At 32.9% G+C, this 10,930-nt stretch overlaps 1 protein-coding gene across 1 annotated transcript in view; it reads right to left on the bottom strand.

The window, feature by feature from the left end:
- The window catches only part of LOC136983419 (AN1-type zinc finger protein 4-like), a 142,753-nt gene that overhangs the window by 43,610 nt on the left and 88,213 nt on the right, over positions 1–10,930 (bottom strand). The gene's annotated exons all lie outside the window — the stretch shown is intronic.

Below are 10,930 nucleotides of genomic sequence, written 5' to 3'. Positions count from 1 at the left end.
ATCAAATTTTCGAAAACATCGTAAAAATTTTATAATTTCTCGCTTCTTCCACCTTCGAACGTGAAAAAAATATGCATAAAAATAAAAAAAACAAAGCGAAAAGATAAATTTGCAGTCTGGCTGTTTATTTTTGTTAAAATACGTAATAAAAATCTTTAAAATTACTTTATTATCTAGAATTTATGAATCTGTTATCGGTTATATTGTATCTTTAAAGTACGACTGTATAACGTATTGTGACGTTAAATATGATTTTATACGCAACTGTCAGTATTTCGGCTTTCGCGCGATGAGATCTTCGGACCAAATCGTTAAACATTACAAAAAAAAACCGCATAAAATTTGTATAAAAATGTCTGACTCGTATGCAAATTTTAATGAAAGGAAAAAATACACCGGTGGCGCCCTCGTTTGAGAGTTAAGAACACTACAGCATAATCGTAAAAACTTTTTATTTTATTATTAAAATTGGAAAAAATTAAGTTAAAAAGTGATGTATTAAAATGTCATAGATTATTTTAAAATATTAAATAAGCAGAGATTTTAAAAATTAACTTTTGTACGTTAGAAAAATGTAGGATGAACAGAGCATAAGCTAAACAAGGTGCAGACTAGGACCTCGGCTACCAGAATACAATTTAAGGATTTATGCTTTGAAATTTATTACTATTTAGAAAAAGGATCAAGGGCTTTTTAGACTTTTATACAGAGTATTAAGGCAAGGCTATTTTACAACTTAGGATTACAAAAAGTAACCCATTCCTTCCTACATATAACAACTAATACGTTAGGATTAAACTATATACTGTTGAAATACTGATAATAGCAGTTCGTGTCTCACATTTTCGGTTCTTAAGATAAATAATCTAGAGATAAACCTTAAAGTACCAACTCACAAATCGATAAAATCGAAAAAACTTCTTTTGCATCTTACTTTTTAAACATTTAAATGAATATTCGGTTCATGTAACCTTGGTGCCAAGATGGCGGCTCGTCTCTGATTCCAGCAAGGAAACAGTGGGACGTACGTTCTAACCTAACCTAACCTAACCTATTGTAATAAATTACCATAATTATTAGCAACCGAATTATTAGAATAGGTTAGGTTAGAACGTGCGTCCCACTGTTTCCTTGCTGGAATCAGAGACGAGCCACCATCTTGGCACCAAGGGTTACATTAACCGAATATTTTTATGCTATTTTATGGTATTTAAAAAAAAAACTTTCTATTTAATAGCGTAAATGAACGTGATCTTCAATCCCTTCTACAGAAATACGTTCACGAATTAATCGTGTTGCTCGAAAAAAAAGAATCATTTTCAGACATCGTATTGTTAAAATTAATTTTTAATTAATTTAATTCTATGTCATTTAGATGAATAACGATGCACATTAGAATAATGTAACGGATAAATAAGAAAAAAATATTGTAGAAATAATTAATATGCGCGTCACGACTGCCTTAGATGATAGGATTAGGTGCGATCATCTTCAGGAAATGACGTTTATATCCAACAAAAAGATTATCTGCTTCCGACCGACACGATTCTTCTACCTCATTTTATTTTACTTTTTCTGTCTGTGTGCTTTCTTCGCCCACCCAAAAAACCTCCCAAAAGAAATAAAAAGACTTCTCAATGAATCTTTCGTGAATCAAACCTAGAATTAATTTATTCTTGCAGAATATGCATAAAATATTGAAAATGCTTCAATTGAAACCACTCGGTAAATTTAATTCAATCCATTCGATACGATTTAACTCGCAAGCTTATTTGGATCCGTTACTCCCGTTCCATTCGCGCTGCAAAGAGTAATCAGGATTAAGTTTTGAACGTAAACGAAATTAGATACTCGAGAATATTTGACGTAGATGATAAACAGAGTGAAGAGTTGTTCGATAGATCCATTTTCGGATATTAAATTTCCCCTTTAACCCCTTTAAATGACGAGTGTGAAACCTCACCTGAGGCGAAACCATCCAGACAGACTGTAAATAACATTTCTGTTCGTAAATTTACATAAGTATTTTAAACTATTGAATACGAATTTGTTAAATTATTTACAGAAAAATGGGAGGAAAAAAAAAATCACTGGACAAAATTTTAAGGGAATATTTTAAATTTAAACTACAGTTATCTTAAGTGTAACGTCAGCAATGATGTAAAGTCTAGTATGAGCTCCATTTCCGTTACATAGAAAGAAAAAGTTCTTAATCTTAATAAAATTATTGAAGATATAAATATATTTAACGTATTTTATCGTAAATTTGATCTTAACACGCTAATTTCGTTAAAAAAAAGGTTAATGTTATCTTAGGTGCTAAGATGGCGGCTCGTCTCTGATTCCAGCAAGGAAACAGTGGGACGCACGTTCTAACCTAACCTATTCTAATAATTTGGTTGCTAATAATTATGGTAATTTATTAGAATAGGTTAGGTTAGGTTAGAACGTGCGTCCCACTGTTTCCTTGCTGGAATCAGAGACGAGCCGCCATCTTGGCACCAAGGATAACATTAACCAAAAAATATCCTCGTTTTGCCATCGAATCTTTTCTTTAAAACTAAGTTTCACTATAAATTAATTTTTTATAAACTCTCGGTATTTTCTACAAAGAAGATTTTTCTATATTTAATTCGTGGATATTAAAATATTCATGGATTTAATCGTAACAATGGTTAATGTGTTCGTATGCTAATTGAATGATTGTGTTGTGAATGTCTGTTGTGTTCATGAATAATGAAACAATTTATGAATCATAACTCTTGTATATGTAAATTTTTCTAATTTTCTATCAAATTTTGAATCTGTAATCTTATCAAATTATTATTATAAAAATTAAGCGTTTTTGAAGCTCATTTTATAGGGTTTTTTGCTCTTTTTTTTGGAAGAATGTTTTTATGTACAGTAGACCCCTCTATAACACGGTAGATACGTTCCGTGTTATATGAATCCGTGTTGTACGAGTCACTTAATACATGAGCCAATTACAGCCCGTGTGCCGGGCTGTAATTGGCTCATGTATTAAGTGACTCGTACAACACGGATTCATATAACACGGAACGTATCTACCGTGTTATAGAGGGGTCTACTGTATAAAAATTCTCCTAGAAGAATTAGAATAATTATAAGAATTAGTATGGAAAAAGGAGATAAGAGCGAATAATGGTGACAAAACAACAGAAGTTGTTCATCTGTATTATTAATATTTGGCACAATATTACAGTAAAATGATATAAATACATTCAACTCTCTTTAAAAGAGAAAAATACATTTGATTTTTAAATAATTCGAATTATATTATATTATTTAACATAATATAATCCACGTCACTTGCGTGTTTTAATTATAACATAATAATGATAGTGGTATGAGATCGGTTTTTTTTAAAAAACTATGTTCCTTCATTTTAATAAAATAATAATAAAATAAAAAATTTTATCAATATAATTTTTCTAGAAAAAGCATATAAAATAAAATAAAAATAAACTATTCGCAGATCGATCGAACAAATCTTCTTTATGTTATGGAAGGGAAAGTCACGAAATAGCTTTTAAAAAATATTCAAACTTAATATAAAATAATAATATCGAGAAGATATAGTTTGCGAATTGTTAAAGAAATAACAATAAATATAGAGCTTTTTCTGATTTTTTTTTACTGATTAAATAAAAGACGAATGAAATCTCCTTAAAATGAGACGGTTTTGAGGCCGTGTGTTGAAAATACAACGAATTTACGTGTAATTTTCCTGGTGGAAAATGTACTAAATTTCACTTTTTTTCTGTCCTTTTTCGTCCAATTAACACTTCCTTGTCTTTAATTTGGTGTCTTTATTATTATAATTATTAATTTAATTTACAATTCTTGCTTCATTCAAAGTTTCATTTACGTTTTTTCACTCTCAGATTTTGGTTAATGTTACCTATGGTTCCAAGATGGAGGCTCGTCTCTGATTCCAGCAAGGAAACAGTGGGACGCACGTTCTAACCTAACTTAACCTATTCTAATAAATTACCATAATTATTAGCAACCGAATTATTAGAATAGGTTAGGTTAGAACGTGCGTCCCACTGTTTCCTTGCTGGAATCAGAGACGAGCAGCCATCTTGGCTACCTAAGGTAACATTAACCCAGATTTTATTTAATTCGCTTCCTATCCTCAATTTCTGTTATATTTTATTTATTTCGATTTTAATTTTTGTCGTCATTTTTATTCATTTCGACTTTCATTTCCATTTTTCCATCATTTTCTTTGATTTTGGCTTTCATTTTAACTTTCACTTTATCGTATTTTCGTTTACTTTCTTTTTCTTTACACAATTTACAATGTAGCCATTATATTTCAACGAATTCCATTTTTCATTTTAAATCCTAACATTTATATAGTGAAATTGTGTGGGAACGTAAATAAACATTTAAAAAAAAAAACGTCAAAAGGAAAGTAATAAAAAACAAATAAAACAAATTTTAAATCTCGATCGATTGACATTTTCTAATGTTTTTTTGGCTCCCGTTTTTACAGATTTTTCTTTAAATATTCCTTTAACTTGTAAATGTATTCATCACTTAGGATTCGAGAAACGTTTTACTTGATTAAAATTTATATAAAATTCTTCCATTTAACTTAAATGTTTGCGTAATTTAATCTATTTATTTACATTTCTTGGTTTCTTTTCCATCGTCACTTTTCCAAAATATATTTCCACTTTTGTATCGCATATTTTTTTGCGTACGTAACTTACAAATTTGGCTATTTTAACATACTTTAATTAATTAATTATAATATAGATAAATGGTCGGATGAACTGACGATTAAGTCACGTGGACTCTTGTAGTGTGTATAGCTTAAAACGACTTGTAACGTATGGGGTGAACTAAAAGCCGGGAACAACTTTAAAAATTCATGTATTAGTAAATTTTGACCCTAAACACGTGCGGTTTTCGCAGAAATGCCCAGAACGGAATGGAAATTTTTGAAGGGTAAACATTTTACTATTAGGTGAAGCTCATTTGTAATGTGTTTATCCTCTTTGATATTCACTTCCGCTTCTAAAGACTACATATTTTATATCACATTCGCGACGTCATCTAAAAATTCTGCCGTTTAAACAGCGCTATTTACTGGCAGAAACTGTAATTAAAACGTTCGTACTTCAAAATATCTCGCGCTATTCTTATTATTTTTTGCGAAAATCGCACTCGTTTAAGGCCAAAATTAATCGAGATTTTTCGAGCTCTTCCTGACTTTTCGACAGGCAAATTCATCTTAAAATTCAGTTACTTTTTCTAAAATTTAAACTTAAATGGGATAAAAATAAGAATATAAACACGCTCAATATAAAAGAAAACAAAACAAGTAAACGTTTTTACATATAAGCTGTAAAACATAATGTATATAGGCCTACGAAAATAAAGAACTGCATCGACTTAAGAGTACAAAAACTTAAAGATATTTACTCGACTTTAAAAGACTTAAAATTTTGTCTCGCCTTATTCCCATCCAATATCGTCCCTACATATGTATGGACGACAGACTCGGAATTCCGGATCACCCGCTTTATCAAAGTAAAAAAATATGGCAATTTGCCACTAGTACAAGCCAAGCGGATCTTTATACTGGCGTATATAAACTTGGTTCTTACATTACGAAAGAATAAATTGTTAAGAAAATTCCCTCTGAGGTCCTGTTTGCTCCTTAAAAAACGTAAACTTCAAAAAAGTTTACTTATTTTAGTAGAAAGTATCAATCTCTCGATATTTTGAGCTAGGAATATCAAAAACCTAATGATAAGGAACTAAGAATGCAAATGTCTTCTTTATGTTAGGAATTAGAAATCCCACTATTAGGACTACAAATAGCAATAACTCAATAGTAAGAACTAGGATAATCAAATTTTCTTTATTATAAACTAGAAATGACCAGATTGCGATATGAAATGCTAATATCCCTCCACTCGAGGAACCAGGAATTTTAATATCCCTCCATAAAAGGAAATAGAAATGCAAAGATCCCGATACTAGAATTAAAAATGGTACGATCATGATATCAAGTAGTATATTTTCCAATTCTATATAATTACTATAAAACCGTAATTATTATTCTTCTTCTATTACTTCTATTCTTCAACAATATTAATTATATCTTCTACAATACTTCTTACACAAAGCAAAAAAAAAAAAAAAAAAAAAAGAGCACGAATATCAGTAGTTTATCATTGTAATATTGATAATAAAAAGGGTAAATAAATACTTAATTTTGAGTGAAAGTGAATTTTAGAACCCCCCCGAATTACCAACAAATCCAATTAAAATTTACTTACATAAAGTAGAGCTACAACGAAATTTTCAATACAGGAAAAAAAATTAACAGGTTTGCTTAGTTTTAATCGAGTAATTATCTGTACAGGAGATAATTTTAAATTTTAATTCCACGGATCGATGTTGAAAGTGCTCCCGTTAAACATTATCCGAGAATATAACTGAACTATCACTCCATCACATTGTTTTATTGTTTTTATCGTGTGGAAATAGTAGAGATTAGAAATGCCACCAATTCAATATTAAAAAAAAATAAGAAATTTTGGCTAATGTAACCCTTGGTGCCAAGATGGCGGCTCGTCTCTGATTCCAGCAAGAAAACAGTGGAACGCACGTTCTAACCTAATCTAACCTATTCTAATAAATTACCATAATTATTAGCAACCGAATTATTAGAATAGGTTAGGTTATTTTGAACTGCTGTCCGCCCTGTGTTCCTTGCTGGAATCAGAGACGAGCCGCCATCTTGGCACCAAAGGTTACATTAACCGAAATTTCAGCATCCTTTTATTAGAAGTAGAGAGAAAAAAAAAGACTAGGATCTAGAACATAGATTCCCCCTCAGACCTCGCGACTATTTCTAATTTACATATTCTTAAGATACGATCAGTTATCTAACCCCATTTTAGTTATTCCATTAAAAATATCAGGAATTATAATCATAATATATTTAAGATCGATAAAAATATACAAGATAAGATATACGAAAATATCACGGCTTAATTAAAACATAAAACAAAAGTAAATTATCTAACTTCCTTTAGAAAGAATCAGACACGCGACATATTATCGCCCCGCAACTCGCTTAACCTTCGAAGAAAAGTTAGGATTGTTTATAACGCGATAACTCACAGAAATCGCTCGATGGAGACGAGCAGAGACAATAAAATTCTCTATAATACTTAAAAATAGAAAAGACATTGTCGACGAAGGAATTACTCGTACCTGGATACCACTACATTAAACACGGCTTCAAAACCGTATCGGATATTTTTATATCGAGCTCGTAAAATTCGATTGAAGTACTGCTCTACCTATTAACCCGGTGATAATAAATTTAACAGAAGAATTACCATTCGTTATATCTTTAGTGTGTGCATTACGTTAATTTGCATCTTTTGCGTGGCTTGAATTACACTTCATGTATATTATAAAAGAGGTCTCCCGCTTCCCCACTTACAGGAGAGAGACACGAGTTTCATTTTTAGTGAAAGGCCCTTTGTAAAAGGGTTAAAGCATAAAAATTCTGGAGTTGATACTATTTTTAACAAATCGCGATGATGAAGAGTATAATAATATAATAGTTTTCTCAATTTTGCGAGATTATCCATCAGACAAACACACAAACATTCTTTTATTTCGATATGCCCTGTTTATTTCGTGCTTAATCCTCGGCTTAAAGTTAAATCTGCGCTTAAACTTTAGTTCGATTGTGCTGAAAATATTTAATTTTAAATCTGAAATTTTACGGATTTGTATTTTACGACGTATTTTCCGGAAAATTCAATCGTTAGAGCCTAAAAGAAAAAAAAATCTTCGAAGGTTTATAAAATCCAAACGTAAACTATAAAATCCGTTTTTAATGAAACATTGGTGGCGCTGCCGATAGAATTCGGAGTAGCGAACGCGATTTCTTTTGCGCGTGACAAAAAAAGCGACATCTACGAGAGGAAAAAAAAAGCACGGTAATTAATTAATAACCGCATTAATTCGTTTTCTTGATAACAGATGGCGCTACGAGAAATTGAATTAGAACGTCGCGCGTCCATGCGCTTTTAATTAAATGTCTGACGATAAAATCGCTACGAGCATTTACGCTACGTCGCTCACGCTCGCGGCGACGTGCAGCGAGTGATTTTTATCGCGTCGCTTACCATTGAGAATTTAGATACGTTCGCGAGAACGAGTAGGGCGAAAAAATGGAAGATAGGGTATTGATCGCTGACTAATTCGTCGAAGAAGGCCATCCATAAATGTTCGAATGACGGAGCACCCTCAACCATTCATAAATTAAGAGACCGAAATAGACGCATCCAGAATAGCAGCGGCGGTAAAGAAAAGTTAAATTTAAGAATATTTTTTCACGGAATTGCCACAATATGATGATTATTTATATAAAACGACATGGCGCGATAGGTATTAAGCATCCTCTGACTTCTAAAGCAACTTTTTTCACGTACCGATTTTATCTTCAGACGAATCCATTATATACGAAACAAGAAACGAAAGAAAATGGCGTAGTAGCAAATAGACACGACAAAAGGGGGATTGAAGTAAAGACAACTGTGTATGAAAGAGTAGGCGTTATACGGTTATAGTAGTAAAATGTCAAAACCGATGCGATTCGCTAGGGATTTATCCACTAAAGGGAAAGGAAAGGGGAAGAAGCGCCGTCTACAGGAAAGAAGACGCCATTTACCACTCGATAACACAGATATTTTGCTTCATCTTCCGTGCGTAGGCGGGAATCGAGTTAAAGCTTCCGACAAAAGAGGCGGCGTGGCGGGTTAATGCACCTGCAGTAGTAGTCTTTCAGCTTCTTGGCTTTTTCCCTTCATCCTCCGAAAATGTAAAAACCTAAGGACGAATCGGATACAGGACTAGAATACAAAACGTAAAACTGACGCTCTTCCGGTGTCCTATTCGTCATTCGCGCGTTTCGCTGATCGATATCAATTTAACGTAACGTAACGGGCGCCATTGGTTAAAGTCGAAGGTTAATTCCTCGGTCCCGAATATGCGGGCGACTTCTGGCTCGCCTCCGCTCGGAGATAGTTGTCATGGTAACCGGGTTCGATATCCGTCGTCACCTTTCTTATCCCAAATGCAAAGAAACGGAAGAGCGGGAGCGCCGATGGATCCGGAAGAAAAGCAACGCGCCGCCACGGTTAATTATTTTGAAAAGAGGGGGGAAACAGAGTGGAAACTTTCCGTTTGTTTTGTTTCGCCTCTAATTTGTAATGAGAATTTTTCTTCTCTACTACATCGAACTGAACAAACAACGATTTCTATGTAAGAACGCCCACCTTCCACTACAAAACACGATCATTTAAAAACATTATTCTGTTTGAACTGTTCAGTTTGGAATTCATTTTCCAGTTTGTCTTTATGTCCAAAAGCGTAACTTTTAACTCGTTCTAGCTTTGTACACCCAACACTTTTTATTATTTTCGAGATTTTTTTTAAAAAGAAAAAAGAATTTATATTCGTTTATGTAATGAATATCGATCTAAATATTTGCTTGTTACGGAAAAGTGCAGGTATTCTTATCTTCAGGTATCTTTGAGGTACGCTAGAGTTACTTCTTGGCATATGTGGTCAGTGGCGTAGCGAGGGGGGCAAGGGGGTGTATCGTGCACCGGGTGCCACTCGCGGAGGGGAGCCAAAATGGTCTCCGAGACAAACTATATGTGTTTCTGGAGGGGGAGGAGGCGCCAATAAAGTGTCGTGCCCCGGGCGCCAGTTGTGTTCGCTACGCCACTGTATGTGGTATACTAATTGGATACTGGAAGTATTTCTTGAGACTCGTCTTTAAAGTACACCTGAATATTTGTTGCCAATATTTTTAGACATATTTGGATATTCTGTTGCTTTTTCATCAAATATATCACTAAATTTCACGTATACTGTATAATATTTCGCAATTTTTCAAGCGATTTAATATTTTTATTACCTATCAAAGGTGTAATTTTTGGATTTTTATAAGGTATATTAATATTATTTTTGACGGTTTTTGTTGGATATATATTTTTATTTCTTTATCTAGCATTTTTACGAATTACACTCGTATATCTATATCGTTTTCGAGATACATTTATATTTTTACTATTCCCTTTTTTCACAATAAATACTTGTATATTTTTGTCAGTTTTTACGACCCGTATTATTTATCGCTCTGTTTACGAAGAGGATTTACATTTGTGCAACTGATTTAAATGATGTTGTTGGCCGTTCAGAAGATCAGAAATGAAGGAAAGTCTGGAAATATCCTTCAATAAAACGACCGAAAGGATAACGCGCAATATTTTCAGAGAGACTATACATTATAGATGAGTGCTGCAGAAGGAAGATGTCGAATTCTCGCCCTTCAGAAGCATGTCGCATCATAATTTTACGACCGACTAACGAAGTTTACGACTTCCCATTAACAAGACATCTTAATTTTGAATTTCAAGCGGAAACCGAGGATTAACAAAGGAAAAAATCTCTCAAGATTACAAGACAGATAACACGACTATCGATCCGTTTATCCGGACGACTTAATGCCAGATACGGATAGTCCCTGTACGAATTGCAAACACGATACCTTTATATAATTAAAATATAAAGGAACGGAGATAAATGAAGATTCTGCCTCACTACTGCCAAATCTCTCCTTTACAATTTAAATTAGCAATTGTTTTATGTTCATTTCTATAATAATATCGCCGTTCTCGCAAATTAAATGAACTTGTCTTTAACACGATTGGTTATATGAGAAAAAGAGTACTCACGTGACTTGAAAGATTCGGGTTGGCCTAGCCGAGTGACGAAGGGTTACGAGCCTGGAAAAAAAAAAAAAATTTAGTCTGTCCAAGAAGGCCAAAAACTAAGTAAAAATCGGACACCAACT

This window comes from Centruroides vittatus, unplaced genomic scaffold (assembly GCF_030686945.1).
Source record: "Centruroides vittatus isolate TY-2023 unplaced genomic scaffold, ASM3068694v2 contig_882, whole genome shotgun sequence".
NCBI lineage: Eukaryota > Metazoa > Arthropoda > Arachnida > Scorpiones > Buthidae > Centruroides > Centruroides vittatus.
Note: the sequence above shows the minus strand (reverse complement) of the source record. Positions and strands in the feature narration are given on the sequence as shown.